This window comes from Pleurodeles waltl, chromosome 4_1 (assembly GCF_031143425.1).
Source record: "Pleurodeles waltl isolate 20211129_DDA chromosome 4_1, aPleWal1.hap1.20221129, whole genome shotgun sequence".
NCBI lineage: Eukaryota > Metazoa > Chordata > Amphibia > Caudata > Salamandridae > Pleurodeles > Pleurodeles waltl.
Genome location: NC_090442.1, coordinates 624,393,621 through 624,418,052, shown reverse-complemented (window position 1 = coordinate 624,418,052; position 24,432 = coordinate 624,393,621). Strand labels below are relative to the sequence as shown.

Sequence of the window (24,432 nt, the reverse complement as noted above, 5' to 3'; positions counted from 1 at the left end):
AAAAGTTTTAGAATCATTCAATTAGTTTTAGATTCTTAATTCTCGAATACATTCTAAATATCTTACATTAATAATGCATGGACATTGGAACACGACATGAGATTCACGGTAACAGTTCTAGTTTTCAGACAGCAGTGATCACTTAGTGATTATTCAATTACAAATTACACACAAAGGGTGACGGGAGAATGCTTGCAAAAAGCCTACACACAGGCCAACATTCGGGTAGTGTTAGACTTTTCATCCTTGGCGTGGTCTCCCTTAACTTTTTGCCTCTGTTCCCCAGGTTGTTGATGTGTGCTGGACTCTGATTTTACTGTTTTTGTTACTATGGGCACTTTATCACTGCTAACCAGTGCTAAAGTGCAAGTGCTCCTTTACAAAATGTATATGTAATTGGCTTATCTATGACTGGCATATTTGATTTACTAGTAAGTCCCTAGTAAAATGCACTAGGGGTGCCAGGGCCTGGAAATCAAATGCTACTAGTGGGCCTGCAGCACTGGTTGTGCAACCCACATAAGTAACTCTGTAATCATGTCTCAGACCTGCCACTGTAGTGTCTTTGTGTGCAGTTTTTCTGTAAATTCGACTTGGCAAGTGTACCCACTTGCCAGGCCTACACCTTCCCTTTTCTTACATGTCAGACACTCCTAAGGTAGGTCCTAGATAGCACCAAGGGCAGGGTGCAGTGTATGGTTTAGGTAGGACATATAGTAATGTGTTTTATATGTCCTGACAGTGAAATATTGCTAAATTCGTTTTTCACTGTTGCAAGGCCTGTCCATCTCATAGGTTAACATAGGGACTACCTTTACATCTGATTAAAGGGTAGATTCCCTTTGGGAGCAGATGGACATGTGGAGTTTGGGGTCTCTGAGCTCACAATTTAAAAAGACATCTTTTAGTAAAGTTGATTTTAAGATTGTGTGTTTGAAAATGCCACTTTTAGAAAGTGACCATTTTCTTGCTTATACCATTTCTGTGACTCTACCTGTTTGTGGATTCCCTGTCTGGGTCAGTTTGACAGTTGGGCTGGTTGCACCTCACACTAGACAGTGACACAAAGGGAGCTGGGGTGTAGCCTGCATATCCTGATGAGATATCTGTGCTAGGAGGGAGGGGAGGAGGGAGGGGAGGAGTGGTCACTCACACCTGAAAGGGCTGTGCCTGCCCTCACACAATGCAGTCTCCAACCTCCTGGTGAGTGTCTGGGTCCTGGCCTGGGCAAGGCAGGATTTCACATTCAAAAGAGACTTTACTTTGAAGTAGGCCTACTTCAAAGGAGAGAGTGGGTATAAGAAGGGCACCAAAAACCACAGACTTTAGAAACACTTCTGGAAACAAGAGGAACCTCTGCCTTGAGAAGAGCTGAAAAGCTGAGGAAGAAGAGCTGCCCTGCCTGTGACTGTGCTTTGTAGACTATCCTGCAGTTGCTGCTTCTGCCAGAGTAAGAGGGCAAAGACTGGACTTTGTGTGCCTTCCATCTTGATAAGGAACTCTCCAAGGGCTTGTTTTAGAGCTTGCCTCCTGTTGTTTGAAGTCTCAGGGACAGCAAAGACTTCTCTCTGCCAGTACCTGGAGTCTCTGGAGAGACTCCTACTGTGCCCTGTGGTGCCCATCCAGTTCCTGGGACCCTGAAAGGAGAAGCTGGCAGCCTAAAGAAAAAAAAAAAACAAGCACAGAGCACAGTGCAAGGAAAAGATTGACGTGACTCCGGTCTGCGGCTGAAGGAACGACGCGGCTGAAGGATAGACGCACCACCGGCTCCGAGTCGGAAAATCGAAACACGGAGCAGGAGAAATGATGCTCCGCATCGCTGACGGAGGCTGGGAGATCGCAACCCCCGCTGCGTGGTTTTTGGATCATCGTGCGGCTGGATTTCCAACGCAAGTACCGCTGGGTTTGTAAAAACAACGCAAGGCCTGCCCGACCCGAGAATGCTGACCCGATCGACGCATCGCACTCCTGTGGAGAGAATGAACGACTCGCCTGACCCGACGAAAGGAAAAACGATGCAAGGTCCCGCTCCTGAGTGGAATCGACACATCGCAAGCCCTTTTTGACGCACACTCGCCCGTGCAGGGTTATTTTTGATGCACCCAAGGTACTTTTTCACGCTAACAGTGTTAGTGTGTGTTTAAAACTCCTTAAAGACTCTTTTTGCTTTTTTATTGATAACTTGACTTGTGTATTGTGGATTTTTGTAGTTTTGGTCTTGTTTTGTATAGATAAATATTTTCTATTTTTCTAAACCTATATTGTGTCATTTTAAAGTGTTTTCATTAAGTTACTCTGTGTGTGAGTACAAATACTTTACACCTAGCACTCTGAAGATAAGCCTACTGCTCTGCCAAGCTACCAAAGGTGTAAGCAGGGGTTAGCTGAGGGTGATTCTCCTTTACCCTGACTAGAGTGAGGGTCCTTGCTTGAACAGGGGGTAACCTGACTGTCAACCAAAGATCCCATTTCTAACAGGTAGCATTTCAGTCCATCATTTTTTGCACACTGTGCCACTATAAACAAAGGCCTACTGTGTGCAAATCATTCCTGACCCAGCTCCTTATGGAAACATTCCATCCTAAACTGCCAGGCAAGGACTCCTTGAGACATGAGCACAAGCAACATTGGTTTCGGTCTACCCTGCCCTTGTCAGTGAGGGTTACTGTGGATCCTATGGCACAGTGAGCAAGGGACCCATGTCTGGCCATATCCGTGGCCAGAGATTAGTTATCTTTTGTGTTTTTTATTCAGTTAAAAATGAAATGTGCAGGGGCAGTCTTAGCCTTGTCCCCACCAACTAGCATTCCAGTGAACCAAGCTATCATCACCTCAGAAATCAATTTTTTTATTAAATGTTTTTAAATTTCAGTTTTTGACTTATTTCATTCCTGAAATTGGTACCCCAGTTAGCATGGCAACCTAAGTACCTCAACCACCTAGTTTGTATACATGAGGACACCTTTGGACTTGAGAACTGAAACTGTGTTAATGGAAGAAAGTGGATTACTTCCAATGCTATCCAAGCTTTTAGTCACTGGTGACATTCCTTAATATCATAATGTGTTATGATCTGGTGATTTCAGATACAAAATAATTTTGGCCATCTACTTCAACCTAAAAGATTTACAATTTTTTTAGTGGGGCATTGACAAACAAAAATCCAATTAGAATAAGCAATCAATGTTTCATGGGTAAACAGTAGGCCTTCATTCTCCTTACAAATTTCAAATGCAGCGGTACTTCCACCATTACAACCCGTTTGCTAACTATGTAAAGTGCTGACATTTAGCTAAGGAAGTATCGTATTACATGGATCTGTAATGTCTGTGAAGAACAATGGAAGAAGAGCAGTTTGGGAAAAATTTAGTCGTATTGAGACAGTTACAAATGTCCTCCTTCCCCTATTAGTACAATTAGTGAACCAATTTTAGACAGTCCACAAACTGAAACCCCAAAATAGGTTTGCTAACCCACATCAAAAGAACACTCTTTATGTACTTGAGGACAAAGCATACTTTTCTTCTAGGCACATATGTAATGCACTATGAAGAGAACATGTTAACACACTGGACCCGAGCCAGAAAAGCTGTGAAACACAAATTATCTTCACAAATATGCAGCCACATTTTATGGTATCAAGTGCTCATTTACAGGTGGATCCCTCCATATTACAGAATCTGAAAACTACTGCTTACTCCAATATGCAATAGATCTCAGGAAAGACGATAGAGATAAGAGAGTTCCTGGTAACAACAGGATCCTGTCGCGCACCATGTCAATCATAGTAATATATGGGACCTGCACATATTGCTGCACTTAATGACAGTTCTACTCCTAAGTTAGGGGTAGTAAAGCAAGTCTGCTCTTCACCACTAACACTTTTTGTGAGTGGTTGTATAAGATGTCGGTACTGCAGGCAAGGGCCATTTCTGTCATCTGTTTGCACTATGCGTTCCTCTGTGGCTACAGTACACTATTTCAACACTGCGATAAAGGGCAAGAGCAGTGCTTAATTTGTAAATAAAAATGTGCCAGTTCCAGAGCTCTCCTCTGAAACACGTGGCAGCTGCACTTCAATCTGCGAGCACAAAATACTGGGGTAGCATAATCCTGAAGCCATATCGGGCTTCTTTAATCAATTTCGAACCACCTCAGTGAAAGGGGTTGTTCTGAAATCAGCCATTCACGCCGGCATAACTCTAGTTTTGATTCTGCACAGGCGCAGATGTGGATATGCAAGGCAATTTGTGGACCCAACACATTTGTTTAAAAATGAACACTAGCACAAAATGCACATAGTAAACAGAACCACTTTTCACATTAATGTTAATCTAAAGTGGTTTGAACATGAATTAAAATATCCTACGATATGTGACCTGTTCAGAGCGAAAGCCGTTGTGCGATTTGTGGAAGTAACAAAGCTAATACATGCAGGGCCTCAGAATACTTCATGGGCTCTTGTAAATAGATAGTAAGCAATCAGGGCATTTTTCATTTAAGCGAACATTTGCGGAGAGGTGGTGTCGGAAATACAACCTCAGGTCCTAAACCCTTTAAGAATTAATTGAAATTTGTCTCATGAGTTGCTTCACTTCCTGTGTAATCCTGTATACTTTCTGTAAGCAAAAATGCTAAAACATAAACCGTAAATTCTAACTAAAACAATTACTAAATAAACCTGTTAGACCATGCAAGCTTGCTGAATTATCATGTCATACGTTGAGATAGTACACAACAAATCCTCGCACAGTAAGTAAACATAAATACAGACATGCATGTCACTTCTCCTGAGAATGTGTCAAAGCTTACTAATAAAAATGGTGGGTACTATCTCATAGTCCCCGTGGTAATTGGATAAAGGTGTCACAACCACCCTCCTTGATCGTTTTACATGCAACATTGAAACTGAAAGGCAGAACATAACAAAGCACAACAAACAAACCTGCCAAAAGTTCCTGACAATTCTATTGGTCCTGTCCTCTGTAAAAAGCCATGGGTAATGTATAAAAAACATTTTGTTTTGCAAAGCACATTTCCCATTACATCTTGTAACTTGTAGATACTTGTGTTTGTTGTCCCTGTTAGATTTAGAGGCTGAGTAATCAGTGTAGCTCTGAATGAACAGAGCAGCAGGGTTCAGCTTCAAAGACACTGATTTCCGAGAGAATACACTTCATATTTTAGCAGCTTATAGAACAAGTTTATGAAGTCGATAGGCCTAGCATGCAGTTGTTACCGTTCTTTATTTTTGAATGGTAAGAATAGGCTAAGAAGTAAAAAGAAGAAAAATATGTTGCCCTATTCTTACCTTTCCATGTCATTTTAATAGAAAAGTACATGAGCTCCCCGGCAGCCAAGTGCACTTACTCACATATACAAAACCTTTTTGTTTTTAATGCACATCAAAGGAAATATGATTATTATGACTTACTGTAAATTGAAGGCATGGTTTAGACACACAAAGATGAATACAAAATAAAAAGGATAATTAATCCTATTGAAAAATTATAGACAAAGTGATGTTTTGCGTATTGGGCTCTGGCACTGAAGCATATTTCTTTTTAGGCACATATGCACATGGTCAGGCAAACTGTTGACACTCACTTTGCAAGAGAGGCAATGACTGCAAGAGAGACATTTGCTGTATGCTGTGGTGAGTGGACCAAAATCTGAATGACTGCTGAACGTACCAAATGATGAAGAGTGAACAGAAAAGTCAGTCCATAAGTCCAAGGCCATGCAATATATTTTCTTAGTCTTTATTATATTCACACGCTTCCAATCAAGTATATGATCCTCAGCTGACATGTGTTTTGTCCCCAATGGGACTTTTGTCATGGCATGTGACTACAAATTGAATTTCCTGTTCCTCTAACAGTGATACATGAAGTAAGATGATATAGGTTCCAGAGTACAAGTTTCTTGCAGGTGATCTCTAGGTGGGACCACATTTCAGTTTGCGAAGGACAGGGCGTATCAGGGCTCTTTACGCTGGTTTTGCCCATGACTGAGTAGAAACACCACTTTATTGTGAGCTTGAAAATATTAATGTATGACCAGATGAGAATGACTACATTTGTTATTAGGAAGAATTGAACATTTGAAGAGGTACAGGGGAGATCACCTGTAGGTGCCAGAGCACGAGTTTCTTCTGTGTGATTGACTTTATCTATACAAATATGCATTTTTTTTATTTATGGCTCTTTTTGTTCACACATGGCAGGAAAGGTCTCACCTAATCTGCTACTCAAATTGCCATTTAGTTCCAGTACAGGTACAGAAATGTACTGACAATGTGCCTACGTTTATGTTTTGCATTGGGATCTAGCTGCTCCTTGTGGCTGGATCTATGAACTTCTACGATGAATCTCTGGGTTCTGATAGAATGTTTTTTGATGGTTTCAAAGAACTTCCTGGCTTTAGCACGCTATCATGGCCCTGTAAATGGAAGCACATCACCAGCATGTGAGAGGGATTTATTGTTTCAGTGGTGACATAGTGAGAGGTGGCTTTGGACAGCACCACTGAAGTTTACTTTGTCCTTTGGTCCCTTGCATTTTCCCAATCATGCCAACTCATTTGGAACTACTGTGACTCAACTGGTAAGATGGCACTTTATCTGTTAGCATGTAAGTGAGAATCAACAAGCAGGTGGTGCTTCACAAGCCCAAGCATCTGGTGGAATGAGCAGTTGTTCTTGTGTCCGCCTGATCAAATACAGTGAGGGTGTACATTAAACCTTATGAAGGTCCAAGCAATTGGCCCAACAAATTACCTATCCTGCATTAGAGTCTTGCATGTATGCTGAAAGTGCACAAGGAAAGCACAAATGTGTATGTGGTTGTATTTATGCTTAGTCTACTCGTCTACTGTAAGATGCTATGGTGGATATATACCATTTAATCTTCTTGCATTTTTTAAAATCATGAAAACAAAGAAGTGACTGCGGTAACTACACAGTTCAGATGGAAGACGAATGTGGCCCCCATACTGGTGATACCTGAAAGGAAGGTGGGTAACTGGCAACTGAAGAACAGTGAATAACTTGGTATGTTTGTTCATTACATACTTAGTACTATTTTACCTTCATAGCACATGCTTTTGGTCAAAAATCTTTGGTGACAACCGTGGCTATAAAAAATATTTTTTCCAGTGTTCAAAATGTAAAATAATAATTAGATTTAGTCAATGATACAACACCCATGTTCTTTCAAAGACTGCAGGAACCATCAATACAGCGGAAGGATTAAAGGAAGATATTCAAATGTATTTGGAGTCTGTGTAAGGAGATACATTTGTGTCAAAGCAAGAAATAGCTATGTCAAAGCACAGTTTGATGGTGGAGAGCAGAAGAATCTAAAAACATCTACCTGTACTGAGATGAGAAATTGGAAATAAGAATAATGTGGTGTTAGATGTTGAAAGCCACCAGCAGATCCCCTTCATGTGGCCCATATTCCTGATTCTAGGGGTTAGCAAGGCACTCAAAAAGTAGGCTAATAATCAACTGTCCTCTTTTTTGGAGGCACATGCCATCCTACAGCCACTACCAACCCAAACAGGGTTCAGGCCAGGCAGCAGCACAGAAACTGCTCTATTAGCTGCAGCTGAAGAACTAAAAGCAATCATCGAACAAGACAGCTTATCAGCCATGATTTTGCTGGGTCTGAGCGCAGCCTTTGACATAGTTTCACATCCTGTCCTAATCCTGGCTGGAAGAAGTAGAAGTTGCGGGAGATGTTCTCAAATGGCTTGCTGCATTTCTAGAAAACAGGAGTTTTACCTTCAGGAGGAATTACTTACCCTCACAATCCCCCACAATCTTTAACCTATATGCACTCCCACTAGTAGAGATATTCTGAGCACGCAGTCTTGCACTGGTCTTCTACACTGATCACGCACAGTCGTCTCACTCACTTCAGACACTAATTAAACCTCCAATCAATTAAATGCCTGTCTGAAACAAGTAACTGGAGGTCCACCAGTTGTTTGAAACTGAACTGTGAAAAGGTGGAGGTTCAAATTGCAGGGAACATTCCCTCCCGTTAAATGGAACCTAACTGGCCTGATTGCCTCAGTCAACTTCCTTGACCATTCTCCACAGTCAGTAGGCTTGGATTTTGAATCGATGAAAGGCTATCCATGGAGGTCCAGGCCAAGAAACTTGTTGCATTCTGTTTTGGACTTCTCTGAACCCTCAGAAAACTGCTACTTTGGTTCCTTGTCCCACTGCACAAAGTGGTTGTGTAGGGACTGGAAAACTCACTTCTGGACTACAGTTACTCCCTACCTAGGCAGCCCCAAGTATGTGACAAGATGACTGCAAGTAGTCCAGAATGGCAGCATACAGATTGTCCACAAAATTCCTAAGCACCAATAGCCTGCACCAGCATTAGCAGACATGCACTGACTACCCGATTCCGAAGAGAATCCAGCTGAAAACACTTGGTTTGGTTCATTGTGCTATTCAGAAGAAAGGTCTGCAGCTAGTTCAGCATCTGGTGAATCTTTGTACTCCGAAATGGACACTGCACTCTGAAGGTCTTAAACTACTGCAAGTGCAAGAATCAAGAGAGCAAGAGGCAGAGAAAGTTCCTTTGTATACCTGACACCCAAGCTCTGGAACAATATTCCAGCATATATTAGACTTGTCTAATCAGAAATTACCTTCAGAAAGCAGCTGAAAACCTTCCTTTTCTAGCTCCGTTTAGGACATGCAAGCAGAGCTTTTGGTTAGTGTTTGTTCTGGTGCTAGGAGGCTTAATGGGTAGCAATGCACGTTATAAATTCTGAAGAACAGAACATAATAGAATAGAAAAGAGTAGAATGTGATGATGGGTGTGGATGGAAGGCTGTTGAGTGCTCCACAAGAGATTTGTGGCTATCAAAAATGGTGAATGTGGAATAGTGTGGCAAAGAGACACAGAAAAGCATAGATGCTAGTGAGATATCAAGGAGCAGTATGTGACGACGCTGCATACATTGGCAGCAGCAAGCATATTAACTAATTATGACCTGACTTAAGGCCATGAACCACTCTGCACTCCGAGCAGCTCCACCAGACTGCCCTCATGTTCCTAACCCCGCTCTCGCTGCTTCCACAAGTTTGAGGCCCTCCACCACCCGCAGGCACCTGCCTGCACCTCATACCTGGTGTCTAGTGGCAGACTTAAATATCGTGGTTTGGTCTTGTTATCTTGTGTGTTTGTCTTGTCATCTGTTTTCTGTGCTTGTGTGCCGTTTTCTGCTTTTGCCTTGTTGCCTGTTTATTGCTGTCTCTGCCTGTTTCTGCCTGTTTCTGCTTTGCTTTGATCTGCCCTGGTCTCCCCGTTCCTGCCGCTGCGTCCCCTGCATCCCCGCACCCCTCCCGCCCCCATTCGCCACCCCCTCCTGCCTCCCAGCTGCTCCTCCCTCCCACCTTCCCTTCTTAATGGCGGCCGCTAGAGCACCGGACACGCACCAGGTGCAAGCCTGCCTGAGCCAGTCGGTGCCTGGACTGCGCCAAGCGCCTGTCCCTCTGCCCCTTGCACCTCCTACGCCGCCAGACGCCACCACACCACTTCGAAAATCTTCTCCCTCAACCCTGGTCACCCAACCGCCTGCATCGAGGCCCCTCCTAGGCACACCCATGGACCTTTTCCTTGCTGCTCGTGCCACTTCACCTGCGCTCAAGCCACCAAGCATCACAACAACGCCGCCCAGTCCAACCACCTCAGCTGCATCCTCCTCAACACCCACGCCGTGCACAAGCATGCCATCAAACTCTGGGACCTGCTCACATCTACCTCCCCTGACATCGCCTTCCTCACCGAATCCTGGATGAACCCCTCATCAGAACTGGACATCTCTATAGCTATCCTTGAGGGCTACAAGATCACCCGAAGAGACCGTACCAACAAACCAGGAGGAGGAATCGCCACTGTCCACAGAAGCTCCATCAGGATTGCAACCAACACCCCTGGCGCCCTAGATACCTCAGAACACCAGATATACGTTAATGCCAACACCACCCTGAGGGGAACCCTCATCTACAGACCCACGGGGCTCCCGCCCACAATTCTGCGACGCCATCACCGACACCATCAGCACCCACACCCTCGCCTCCACAGACTACATGCTCCTCGGCGACCTGAACTTCCACCTGGAGAACACAGGCGACTGCAACTCCTCAGCCCTACTGGACAACCTGGACAACCTCGGCCTCAAGCAACTGGTCACCTCACCCACCCACTCAGCCGGTCACCACACTTGATGCCATCTTCTCCTCCAGCAACCACGTCAACTTCACTCACACCAACGAACTCTACTGGACCGACCACCGTTGTGTTAATTTTTACTTCCATAAGCCCACCACCCATCACCAACAGCATCGTATCCCTCACTGCAAGTGGAACAAGATTTCCAAGGACCAATTGATCTCCAACCTCGCTCACGCCCTACCATCCAAAACCAACGACCCCAACACCTCTGCCCTCAACCTCAAATTATGGATCAACGACTGTGCCAACACCCCCGCCCCACTCAAGAAAACTACCAACAACCACACCAACAAGAAAGCTCCCTGGTTCACCTCAGACCTTCAGGCATCCAAACGTGAATGCCGGAAAGCCGAGAAGATCTGGCGACAAGAACATTCAGAAAACAACCACACCGCCCTCAAATCAGCCATACGCAAACATCACCAGCTCATCCGAGCCACCAAAAGATCTTTTTACAAAGAGCGAATTGACAACAATGCACACAATAGCAAGGATCTCTTCAGCATCATCAAGGAACTCACCAACCCCAAGGCCTGCTCAGCCATCCCATCCCACTCACAAGACCTCTGCGACTCTCTTGCCACTTTCTTTCACAGCAAGATCATCAACATTCATGGAAGCTTCACACCACCACCCCCCACCTCCAACACGGCCAAGGTCGACCCCAACGCACACTGCCACACCAACGTCCTGAACGCTTGGATCCCCACTGACGACGAGGAAACCACCAAGACTATGAGCACCATTGACTCCGGCTCTCCCGCTGACCCCTGCCCTCACCACATCTTCAATAAAGCCAGCCAAATCATCGCTCCCCAGCTCCGGACCATCATCAACATATCCTTCGAGACCGTTGTCTTCCCAGAGAGCTGGAAACACGCCAAAGTCAATGCCCTGCTCAAAAATTCCAATGCTGACCCAGAAGACCTCAAAAACTACCGACCCATCTCCCTTCTCCCATAACCGCAAAGGTCATTGAGAAGATAGTCAGCAACCAGCTATCCCGCTTCCTGGAGAACAACAGCCTTCTTGACGTCTCCCAGTCAGGTTTCCGCAAGAACCACAGCACCAAGACCGCCCTTATCACCTCCACCAACGACATCAGCAGCAGACTCGACAAAGGAGAAACCATTGTCCTCATCCTCTTTGACCTTTCTGCAGCCTTCGACACAGTCTGCCACCACACCCTTTGCACACGCCTCTCCGATGCCGTAATTCACCACAGAACCCAAGACTAGCTCACCTCCTTCCCCTCTGGAAGAACCCAGAGAGTCTGCCTTCCCCATTCCTGCCCAAGGCCACCAAGACCGCATGTCGAGTTCCCCAGGGATCCTCACTCAGCCCCACCCTCTTCAATGTCTACATGGCTCCGCTTGCCAACATCATCCGTCCCCACGGCCTCAACATTGTCTCCTACGCAGACGGCACACAGCTCATGCTCTCTCTCACAAAGCACCCCGCAAACGCTAAGATCAACCTCCACACCGGACTCCACACCATCACCAATTGGATGAAGGAAAGCCGCCTCAAGCTAAACGCGGAGAAAACTAAGATCATCATCTTCGGCCCCAACAGATCAGCATGGGACGACTTCTGGTGGCCTGCCACCCTGGGGTCGGCTCCAAAGCCCACCACCCACGCACGCAACTCCGGCTTCATACTGGACTCTTCTCTCTCCATGACCCAGCAGGTCAACACCATTACATCCTCATGCTACAACACCCTTTGCATGCTCTGCAAGACCGCGGAAACCAGAAGAACGGTCACACACGCCCTCGTCAGCAGTAGACTGGACTATCGCAACACCCTCTACGCGGGAATAACGGCCAAGCTCCAGAAGAAACTCCAGGGCATCCAGAACGCCTCTGCACGATTGATCCTCAACCTCCCTTGCCACGAACACATCTCAGCCCACCTCAGAGATCTCCACTGGCTCCCCGTCAACAAAAGGATCGTCTTCAAGCTCCTGATCCACGCTCACAAAGCTCTCCATGACACCGGACTGGCCTATCTCAACGAGCGCCTCAACTTCAACATCCCTACACGTCAACTCCGCTCCGCCAACCCTTGCCAGTGTTCCCCGCATTTACCGCACCACATCAGGTGGTAGATCCTTCTCCCACCTTGTCGCCAAAACCTGGAACTCCCTCCCTGTCAACCTACGTCTGACACAGGACCTCCTGACCTTCAGGAAGCACCTCAAGACCTGGTTCTTGAGCAGTATCACTCCCCCCCCCTCCCCACCCAGCGCCTTGAGACCCTGCCGGGTGAGTAGAACACCTAACAAATCACTAATTGATTTAACTAATTAAAAAATAAGTAATTATGTGTCATCTAAATAACAGAAATACCAACTGAAAATTTCAAGAAAAGTAATTGTGTGTGAAGGAGTCCTCCTCCTGATAAAGCCATAAAAATTGCCAAAGAAATGGAGAACCTATTGATGTATGTGAATGAGTAAATCCCAATGATGTAAAAATAAAGGGCATTGTACAAAGAATCAATTTGGTAATAGTGGTCGCAAATTGGGCACCAGATCCCAGTAATTTTTGATTTTGCGAACCAACATATGTATTAATAGATAGGTTAAAAAAAAATACAGTATCATGGCGGGTTGAAATTTGATCTACCTCATCAATATTCAGGAAATAGGTGGCAATTTGCAACCTACTATTTCTAGCCACAATCACAGGGATCTTGGCCTGCTGAGGTCAGCAGACCAACATGTCTATGATTTAGTTAGAAACAATCAATCTTTTTTTTTTAAATACTGTCCATTTTCATTGAAGGAAAACAGGATGTGTTTAAAAAAAATAAAAAATAAAGAGCTACACAACCTTTATTAGAAATAGGCAATGGTCCAAACGTTTCTATCAACATTCATATAGAGGAAGGGGACCCATCACAATTGAAAATGAGCTACAGCTTACTTTGAGTAGGTGGTAAAATATTAATATTTTGCAACCAGACTTCAGTCGCAAAACATCAATACATTCCAAAAGGAATTGGTATTTGAAAGGAACACCCTATACACACCCCTTTCTAATACTGATTCCTTATGGTTTCCTATTTAATGAGTCAGAATCACTTTTCTGAATTGTTAATGAGGTTTACCATATTTCAAAAAGTGTTTTAGCCAGCACAAACCATCAGATGTACTGAATCTGAGGGTTTACAGCTGCTAAACAGTTTTTAAATAAGGCCCTAAGTAACAAAAAAATCTGGAATGAGTGGAGTGAAGGAAGTGATGGCAAAAACATGAATGACTAATTATGTTGTAACTATTGTTTCAGGTTAAAACATTTCAATGTACTTGAGTACTCTACTGAAATTCAATTGAGAAGTTACTGATAAAAATGTGAGACATTTTTCTTGAATGTGTAAAAATTTATTTGAGTGTGGCAACACAAAAGTGGCTAGTGTACAGGGTGCTGATGAGGAGGTCTGGGGCGAATAATAAGAAGTAGTCTTAGTTGTGTGCAAAAAGAAAACATGAAAAAAGGACTTAAAGAAATTGGTATAATGTTTTCTGGACACATAGGGACTCATTATGAGTTTGGTGGTCAGACGAGCCGACCACCAAACTCGCAGGAAGGACGCCATGTCATACCAGTGGCACCCACCCCAAGCATATTACAATGTTTCTGCCGGCCTGACTAGCGGGAATAGTGCTATGAAATTGGTCTCCCTTAAGGAGGCTGAGGCCAATACTGGAGCACAACAGCACCATCGAAATGCGCACTGTCTGCAAAGCAGAAAGTGCGCTTTCCAATGGTGCTGGGCAGGGGGCCCTCAGCACTGGCATTCTTCCAGCCTTTCTATGGTGGGGTGACCGCCATGGGAAGGCTGTCAGAAAGCTGAGTTGCAATTAGCACTGCAGCGGCTAAATACAATTCAGAACATTGTCAGTCCGTCAGAAACAATGTTCTGGCGAGGATGGCGGTCCCCTGGTGGGTCCGCCCACCAGGGTTGTAATGTGGTGTTCAGACCTCCTGGAGTGTGGTGGTCTGACCGTTACCACGAGTGTGGCGGTCCTCGGACCACCACACTCATTATGAGGCCATTAAAGCCCTTTGAGTTGTGTCATGGAGAAATAAGGAGAGGACATAAATACATTTGGATTCATTATCCTGATACACATTGCTAGAAGTTGAAACTTCCAAGAAGTTCAGAAAATCAGGACTGAAGAATTTAGATGACAGCCTGGATGAGTACTGAAGGGTAAGACTATCCATGTGGGGTATTACAAATGTATGTTATAATACATGGGGCAAAATATATGTGATAAAGAGAGGTATGATCGTTTGTGTTGGACTGAACCTTACCAACCATGTGGTAGTAACTAATGACAAGGTCACACTGTCGGAAATGACCATCTTTTTGTGTGGTTTCCCCCACTTTGTGCCCTATCTATTTTGCCGTCATTAAAACTATGTACACATTATCCCTACTAAACAAGAGTAAAGTGCCTTTGATCCTCTTAAAACATATTGAAATTAGCTTAAATCTAATTGCTGCAATTAACTGTCATGTAAGGCTGTAGTATGTGGTACACAAATACACCCCAGGCATGGAAAGTTAAATGCCACTTGAGGACTATAGCACCTATTTTTCCATCCACTGCTGTGGCAGCGAATGTTTGGCTTCAGGGGCACCCATGCCTCACAGCAGCAGCTTGAACCCTGCTGCGCATGCTTGTCACAATCACCCTTTTGACAAGTAGGAAAACCTGATTTTTAATTTTAAATAAGTCACCCCCAAGCATACCTTGCTGCCTACAAGGTAGGAAGTGTAATAATTAAGAGTGAAACATGTGTGACATTAGAAATGCCATGTTCCCTCAGTGACTAGACCCCACATGACATTATCACTGGTCAGGCTGTAATTGGCAGATGGGAAAAATCAAAATATAGAGTAAAAACGTTATAACTTTTAGACTAGTCTAGATAAAGAAGCCATTCAAAGAGTTATCTTCATATTAAGTGAAAATCCAATCTAATGTTAAAGTTGGACCGCTATTAAATATGTTAGAAATGTTACCTTTAGAAAGTTACCTTTACTTTGTCTGAAGCTGTGAGAGGCAAATTTGCATTAGCTCTCCAGCCACTGCCCAGTTCGTACTTAGCTTGAATGAGGTGTGAAACAGGAGTGAAAACTGCTCCGAGAGCAGAAACAATGGTCTGAGTGTGGGGAGGTTTTTTCTTCTTATTTCAGTAGGACTAGTTTGGGTGGTCTCAGGATCTTCAATAATTTCAAAGGGGCTTGCCCCATTACAAGAAAAGTTACGTGACATTAGGAAAGGCCACGCCTTTTTCCCCACAGGCAGACTGGCATCCAGCCCGCTGTGAAGATAGCTACTCCCAGAAACAATTTTGAGTATCCATAGAGGAAGAGGAGGAACCTGGTCATTAACCCAGCACACAGACTCTGCACAAGGGAGAAAGGGTTTCTGTATCTTCAATTTGACAGTGAGGAACACTGAAATTGTTTGCAGAAGGGCAAACAAGAACTGCTGAAAAAGTGGGTAGGGTTGTCCCCAGGAGCTTTTACCCCAGTGATTCGGAAAGGAGTCACTCCCACCCACTAGCTAGTGCCAAGCATAAATGTGACACCGCAAGGAACCCTCCTCAGAACACATACTGGACCTGTGGAAGGTCAAAAGAGGACTGGACTTCATGTCTGTGACCTGAGAGGAGCACAGAAGGACTGGACCTGCACCCTCCTGTTCCCAGTAAAAATACGTTGACTGCAAGAGTCAGTTGACTGACCTCCTGTGGGGCTACAGGGACCTAACAATCTGCAAGAGTCCTTTTCCCTGAAATGCCCAGCTGACCAGTCATAACTGAACCTGGTTAGAACTCTGCTGTTGGCCTCTGTCTGATACATTGAGATTTTTTAAGTGCCCACCTCTGAGGTCCTGAGGGCCTTAGACGTGTACTCTTGTGGTTGGGTGCCAGAAGAAAGTTTGAGATCTTTTGAAAACTTTTTTCTCCAGTGCTCCATAGTTTCATCAGAACATGCTGGAAAAAGTATCAGAACAGCAGTTCTAAAGCATCGGATTGAATTGCATCTTTATCCTGCACAATGATTCCCACCTCCTCTGAAAAACCATAGGTTGGGACTTGGAAAGGTTTCAGAGAGACATCAGCAAAGCTCCAGTTATCCAGTGGGTTCAACCCCCTTCTGGTATCCAATCATCGGTTTCAGAGAGGCAGATACAAATTCAGTTGTGGCCCATGCTGGGGACGATTCTTCTTCTCAAATAGTGACAAAGTCCCATTCGGTATTATGACTTAGAAGACATTTCAATGCTTTTCTTCTAAAAAAAAAAAATAGTGGTGAAGTGCCTTTCTGAAGCAAGACTTAGAAACTATTTCAAATTTTTTAACTTACAGACTTTCATTAGGACCATTTTACTTGGTGTAGCTGACCACCTCAACAGAGCAGAAGTAGTGCCACTAAGCGCCAATGTTACTTTATACTTTCTACATAAAAATGTATATTTCTGGTTCCTCTCACTGGATTTTTGTCATTTTGGTGTCATTTTGTTGATTACGTTTTACTCTATTTCTCTAACATGGTTATTGCTTGATGTTTTGACTTTAGAACCATTTTGGTACTGCATAAATACTTTACACATTGCTCTAGGTTAAACCTGCCTGTTCTGTACTATAGCTACACAGGGTTTGAGGGTTCACCCTGACAAAAATATTATTCCTTGACGTAGGCAGCTGACTACCCTAAATAATAAGCCACTTTCGTATACATACAGAGATAGAGAAAATAATTCATAAACGTGTTTACAGCACAGTATGTTTGTTTGAATGGTTTTCCATATCCCATAATGTTTTGAGATGGTACCATACCGAAGAGCACTTGGCAGTGAGGGTCAAATTCAAATAATGATTAAAAAGATACTGTGGTTGCCCGTATGGTTTTACATTTTTGAGATACATAAATAAATGATGCAAAAAGGTAGTGTGAAGAGAAACTAATAGGGTATTTTGAAGCATAAGATTAGTTTAGTCTGGTTGTTTTAGCCTGTAACACCAACAGCAAGGTAAGAATATGCAGTGAACTCAGAGACTTGAATGACTGTCTACTATGTGGACTGGCACAACCTGCCCAGAATTCACAACAATCTGTCTATGATGGCTGGGGCAAGAAAGTTTATGATCCTTATGTTGGAAAATGGGTTATTGATAAGGGGAGGTAAGTACCTACACTTAGCAATAGGCCACTAACCTCCACTTAGGTCCAGTTAGGTCTCAGTAAATTAAACCCAGCTCAACCCTTGGTAGCTTGGCAACGAGCGTCAAGACTTAACTTAGGAGACAGAGTGTAAAGCATTCAAATATCACAAAACAGTAATTAAATAAAACACAGGAAACAGTTTAAAAATCCAAAACCAATGTATAAAAATAGATTATATTTGTATCTTTAAAATGACACGTAAATGATAAAAATCGGAAAAGGGGAACCGGAGATATGAATTTTTAAAGAATTATTGTTTTCTAGCACCTAGAAACAAATAGCGCCAATCTGGTCATCTGGTCGCATCTCAACCGGGGCAAAGTCAAAGTTTATGCCGACCACGATGGAGCCCGGCTCGGCTACAGCCCGCGGGAGGCCTCGGCCAAATGTTTACCTTCAGACTTAGTCGTTTTTCTGAAGATTTTCTTCAGTGGGACGAACCTGCCAGTCCAATCCGACCTCCTGGAACTCTTCTCCGGGTACGCGTTGCGGGAGCCCTAGGTGGAGATTTTTACCTTCAGACTTAGTCGTTTTTTTGGGGTGAAAATTCTTCGACCGGGGCAAACCTAGATCTTGATCCGGCGTCCTTGGAGCCCTCCACAGATACGCTGGCTGGGAGGTCCCGGTCAACTTCCTACATCCGGACTTAGTCTCTTTTTGGAGATTTTCTTCACCGGGACGAACTTGCAAGTCAGTACGGGTCGCGGTTGAGGCAATCCGGCTAGAGTTGCCGCGGCGGGCCAGTCCCTCTATGGACCTTTTTTTCAAATGTTCTCCAAACTTCTGGATCTTCTTCTAGATGTTCCTTTAAGGTTCTTTTGGGGTCTACAGCTCACCCCAAGGTTCCAGAAGCTCTGAGATGATCCTTGAGGGTGTGGACTACAACTCCCAGAATGCACCTGGCACAAACTCCTTTTTGGCCACTGGACAGTGGTCAGCTGGTTGGTTTCTTCAGACGTTGGTGCAGGGGACTCTGGTTAGCAATTTTATACCTGTAGCAAACAGGGAGTCCCTCCTTGAACCAGTTGAAGCCAGGCAAAGTCCTTCTTGTGGTGAAGCCCAAGTGTGCAGCTGGTGCAGTCCTTCAGAGTGAAGGATCCAGGTGCAGGCCAGGGGTCCAGCAGGGCAGTCATTCTCCTGTAGTTCTTCCTTGTTGGAATCTGATGGGGATCTTAGGTGTGGGTGCAGGTCTGCCAGTTTTATCCCTGCTCCTGGGTAAAAAACAGGCGGGTCCTGGTTCTCCAATAAGGTGCAGGGTCATTCCGCTGTGAAGACCACTTCCTGGGAAGTATGGCAAAAATCAATCCCAGGAAGCAACATTCCTCAAAAGTCCATCATGGCTGAAAGTGATTTTTGGAGGTTGCATCTGGCTGAGCCCAACCACTGGTGTGGCTAAAAATCCTACCCTCTCCTAATCTAATGAAGGGGGCACCTAATTGTCTGGGTTTGCAGGATGTGGGGGTGTTGCTGGGTTGCTCCAAATGTCCTTCTCTGCCTTTGAAGACCAGTTTGGCAGCCCTCCCCTTCCTGCCTCACCATCTGCTGAGGGGAGATCTCCTCCCACAGGCATATCTCTTTGTGTGAATCCAGGCCACTTCACACCTCATCAAGGCAGTCTGGCCAGGCTGCCAGAGGCTGGCCAATCAGAGCACAGCAGCAAAAACACTGCAGGGCTGAAGTTGGCAACTTTTCAGGTAAAGTTTAAAACTTTTTACCTGAACAAGTTATATTAAATTCAATAACTGGAGGTTGTGGGATTTATTATAACAATAAATTTGACACCAAACTCTTTGTATCGGTTACTTAAGGGGACTTTTAAAATTTAATTAAAGTCTCCCCATTCTATCCGATGGAGGCCATTCACTACAATGAGGGGAAACGGATTTGGCTGTTTTACCTCACCAGGGCTTATAAAACTATTTTTATTAGGCCCCTGCTTATAGTTCATGGCACCAAGCCCTAGGGGCACATAGGGCACACCTTAGGGGTGACGTATATGTAAAAATAAGGTAGTTTAAGACTTTGGAACTACTTTGAATTCCAAAGTAGAATTTGCATGAAACTTTAATTTAAAAACAGCCAGCAAGGCAGGCCTGCCTTTAAAATGACACTGGGTACCTTAGCAGTGCACCTATGGGGGCACTAACTATGCTGGGGTCCCTAAACCTTCATTCCCTACCATATACTAGGGACTTATAGGTAGGTTAACTTTGACAATTATAATTAGCCTAATTTGCATATCCACTTTACACAGAGCACTCACCCTGGGACTGGTAACCAGTACCCAGGGCACAGCAAAGAGTCAGTAACCACCAGTACCTGTCCAAAAAGTGTGGGGGTGACCAGGGCAAAAAGGAGGACTTTCCTACACCTTCATACCATCACAAAATGATAGATATTAAGTCAAAGCATTTAGCATCATTCATAATTCTGTAAGTGGAATACAACTTTTTGAGGATGGCATTTGAGCTGCCTTAAGCCTATGTATTTTTGACACACTGGCCCATATTTATCAAGGTTTTGCGTTGCTCTTGCACAGCACAAGAGGGCACAATGGTGGTGCACAACCTAAGGGAAATTTATCAAGCAACTCAAGGCCACCTCGAGTAACCCTGCATGGCTAGATAAATCTAGAGTAATACAAGGCAGCACAAATGTCTGCCTTCCGCTACTCTGCAGCAGAGAGGAGTTCCATGGGTGGAGCATGGGTGTTTCCAAGCATCCACCCATGCATTCCCAAATTTACCATTAGTGGTAGACCTGGGAATGTGTCAAAAAACGACACTTTCCCAGGTGAGGCAGCACACAGAAAGAGGAAAAGGCCTCTCAGGATTGTTTTTGTGAAGGAAGGTGACCCTCCCTCTACGTAAAACATCCTGCATACAACACAGGAACCCTTTCAACACGATGCAAGGGTGCTTGCATTGGCGCTAGGCAGCTAAAAGTGTGCCAGCTCTGGCAAAAGGACAGGAGTGCACCATATAATGTAAATTACAATGCATTCCTGCCCTTTTGCTTTCATGCATTGCGTGAAAGATTGAAAAACATGCCTCACTACCCTAAAGTTGTTTAAGAATGTTCCAAATGTGGCATACTTCCAGGATGACATGTTGGAATATGGGAGAGCAAGGAAAATTGCTATGTCAAGAGTTGAGCATTTTCAGATATGCATGGCTGACTGCATGCATAGAAAATGTAAGAAATGAAAGAGAGCAGTAGAGTAAATAGAAACCTTTGCCATTCCATTATTGGTGACAGTCAAACTTAGCATTAAAGTTGTAGATGCAACAGAAATGCTCCTAATCCTGTTGGTAAAGAAATTAAAGTATTTCTTTGGGTTGGTGGGGTATATTGTGCCAAATGTTTGGTTCGCTTTGTGGAGAGAGCCAAGTGGGGATAGAGTTACTAAAAATGGAAGAGCAATGTTTGTGTAATTTTAAAACCTTGTTTCCCTTCCACAAGTTAATAATTGTGACCGATGAACCTGCATACTGCTTAGGGTCTTTAATGATGCAGATGAGGAAGGACAATGAATAGGTAGCAACATTTGCATCTAGGACATTTGAGGAGGCTGAGAGCAGCTATTTTGGCAAACACGTTTGGTGTACTAGATATGAGGTATGTGCAGCCCATTAAGCTTTGAAAGAGATTCAATCACTAATGGTGCGAGCAGGACAACCCTTCACATTGCTAAATATCAGTATTGAGAAACTGATACCGTGGAAAGTAAACATAAGCTTTTCCAAAATTAACCTTTTCCTCTAAGTGAATGCGGGTGCTTATCATTTCACCTACTTTGTGGCAAAAGAAGTTAATATGGGAGAATGATGTATTTGAAGAATGATGTGGTTACAGTTTCATATTTAACATAACTTACTACGCTGACCCTATGACAAGAAATTCTTACAAAGAACAGGAGCAGTGCCGCTCACTGGTGGTTAAAAATGGATGAGAGTGTACTTTAATTATATGTGCACTATGAAATCCATCCTGTTGACATTCTAATACTATGCTATCCTAAAGAATACTATAAAAATAAGCTCACTGTTATATTTGCCATGTTTTTATCGTAGATTTATCACAAGTATATTTACATATGTTGCTTATGCTTAATCCAGGTTTAATGCAGTGTACTAAATTTAATGTGCAATCTGCAAATGGATGTTCGCACTGAGAGTGCTTCCAGTTGGAAGCCACGATTAAAAATAAATCGGAATACCTCTATTTCATGTAACCACTCATGTAGTGCAAATATTAATCTGGGGGAGTAGAAAGCAGTCATTTAGGGCAAATGCATGTTACTATGCTTGTCACTTTTTGGGGTAATGCAACACCTGTCCCTTTAAGGTGCTGTGTAGCCATTTTAGCTATAGTTTTATACATATTATTTTAGAAAACTAGACCTGCCGCTGTGCACTTTAACCTAGATATTATTATAACTTTAGCCACAATTAGGGTATTGTTTTATATTCTCTATCTAGCTGTTCTTCACCTAGGTCAACCCTTCGTTCTTAAACAAGACATTTCTCTCACTGTGTTTTTCTCAAGGCTGCCATAAGATAGGTTGCTGGCAAAAGTGGTACACTTTGTCTCCAATGTTCGCAGAAACATACAGACTCTTACGTGGGGATCCTTTCTTGGAACATCAGCTGTTTTATTATAAAAACACTACTTTGACCCATGTACATTAGAGGGAGATTCCAGCCAGATGACCACAACTGTATGCTGATTGCTTAGCTACAGCTGCTTATGTAGACTACAAGCCTCTTGCTCAGGTATGAGGGATGATGTCTTCCCAGGAGGAACCTAAAAGGCAAAATTAGAGCTTAACATGCTGGGCTCTAACATACCCTAGGTGGGAAATATCTCTGCAAACCTTAGTGACAGTACAGTAGCATTATTCTTGTGTTTTACTCACCTTGTCACAATTTTTATCTTATCGTCCTAGTTATTGCAATACATGGTTTATTATCTAAGATGCAGTTACTTCAATAAAACCTTATTGAAGTATACTCTGCCTCTGACTGTCCTTCCATATGTGAGGCTAATGTAACTGAGAGAAACGGATGAGATCTGAGGGGCCACGATTCCCCTGAGGAGTAATATATGTCATGAGCACGGTTGCCCTAATCACCCCTGCTCTTGGGTGGAGATGAGGCACTCCTAGTTAGCTGAAACAAACCCAGATTAGGCCAACAGGTGTCACATGGTGCGGGATCAGACACAGTCCCCCGCAGTAAAGGTGATTCTGCCGCCCGAATCTAGTAGTCTCATTAGGATAATGAGAACCTACGTGACATGGCACCCAACGTGGGGCGCCACGTCGCATAGGTTCTCATTATCCTAATGAGACTACTGGGTGTGGGATCAGGCACAGTCCCCCACAGTACAGGTGATTCTGCCACCTGAATCCAGTAGTCACATTAGGATAAAGAAAACCCACAAACAACAAAGGGACAGTGTTAACAATGCCTGGAGATTGTAAAAAGCTAATCCAGAGACAGATAGAGGTATTTTGTTCTTTGCAGACCATTGTCTCTACATTCACATTTGTTTTTGTTTTTCGCACCATGCTGGCTTATACCTGGCATAGTAAACTGAACTGGTCAGGTAATATCACAACTCAGTACAAAAACACTGCTGAGATACTATCACACTTGTTGATACATCTGGCCCAATGCCCTCAAAATAAGTATTTCAATTCTTCAAACATTTTTGGGATTTTATTAAGACCTTCTGATACTTTTAGCTAAGAGTATGTTGTAGGAGAGTTTCTCACCTGCCCACTAATGTCCTTATTTCCTCATATTTTATTTCTTTTGCTCTCCATTTAGGTGCTGTTGTTGCTGAGGTGACAGGTTCTCCTTGACTCACTCCTTGTTCCCCTCTACTCCCTTTGCCATCTCCCACTAATGCCCTCATTTGAAAGCCCCAAACATTCACCTTCACCTGAGGCCCACACTTTAGAAACCGGAGGCATGTACCCCAGCTTATCCCAATCTGGGACCATTCCTAAAACTCCTAGGTAAACAATATCTAACTGTGGGAGTGTGCTCTCAATGAAGTCTGTTAACGTTAACTTCTAAGAGGTTTGTGCATCTTTCATGGCAACCATGAGATCATTGGATCCCCTGAGAGCAAGGCAGCCAATTTAGGTGCAGTAATGTTTTGAGCAAACTATTGAAACTACTAATATGAGTCAACTCAAAAGTAAAGAGACTGGGGCTTGATAAAAGCACATTTGTAACACACACTTAGGTCATCCACGATAAAACGTATTAGTATTTTAAAATTCAAAATTAAATCCTCTAAGTTATTTATAGTTTCATATTTCTCATTTTTTCCATAGTTTCTTCAGCATATCTATTCTTATGTTGCTTCACAACAGAGAGCAATGTCTCATTCCCTGAGTTTTAAATTTTTTATATCATGGTTGGGGTATAAGTTGGGATGACTGCAAAGTAGTCATTGCAAGTCCACAAGAACACTTTGAGTCCTCATCCTCTACAATACGGAATTTAGGAGAATACATTCAACTGGACAATGTCTTTGATTGTTCACCCATTCAGTATAGCAATAGAAAAGCAGCCTTTGAAAATGAAAAGGTTTAGTTCCCTAAATTAGGATTTTATTGGTTCCTCTGCTAGAGGAGATTTAATTATAAACATTGCATATGAAATACAAAAGGTTTCTCTTCTATATCTAGTTCATCTACACACTCGTCTACCACACAGGCTTTCCAGTCAACACCTACAATCAATATAGTGTGGGTGAAACAATCTATATGAAACACAAGATAAAGTGTAAGAGTGCTACATGATATGGGTCAATCTTTTGTGTTCAAAAAAGGGGACAGAGAAGCATTATCAATGACTGACTCATAGTTATGTGACACAGACGAGTCAGCAAGCTGAAC

At 43.6% G+C, this 24,432-nt stretch overlaps 1 protein-coding gene across 13 annotated transcripts in view; it reads right to left on the bottom strand.

Annotated features, from left to right (window-relative positions):
• Positions 1-24,432, bottom strand: part of SLC16A7 (solute carrier family 16 member 7) — a 475,851-nt gene that overhangs the window by 4,103 nt on the left and 447,316 nt on the right. The window lies entirely within an intron of this gene.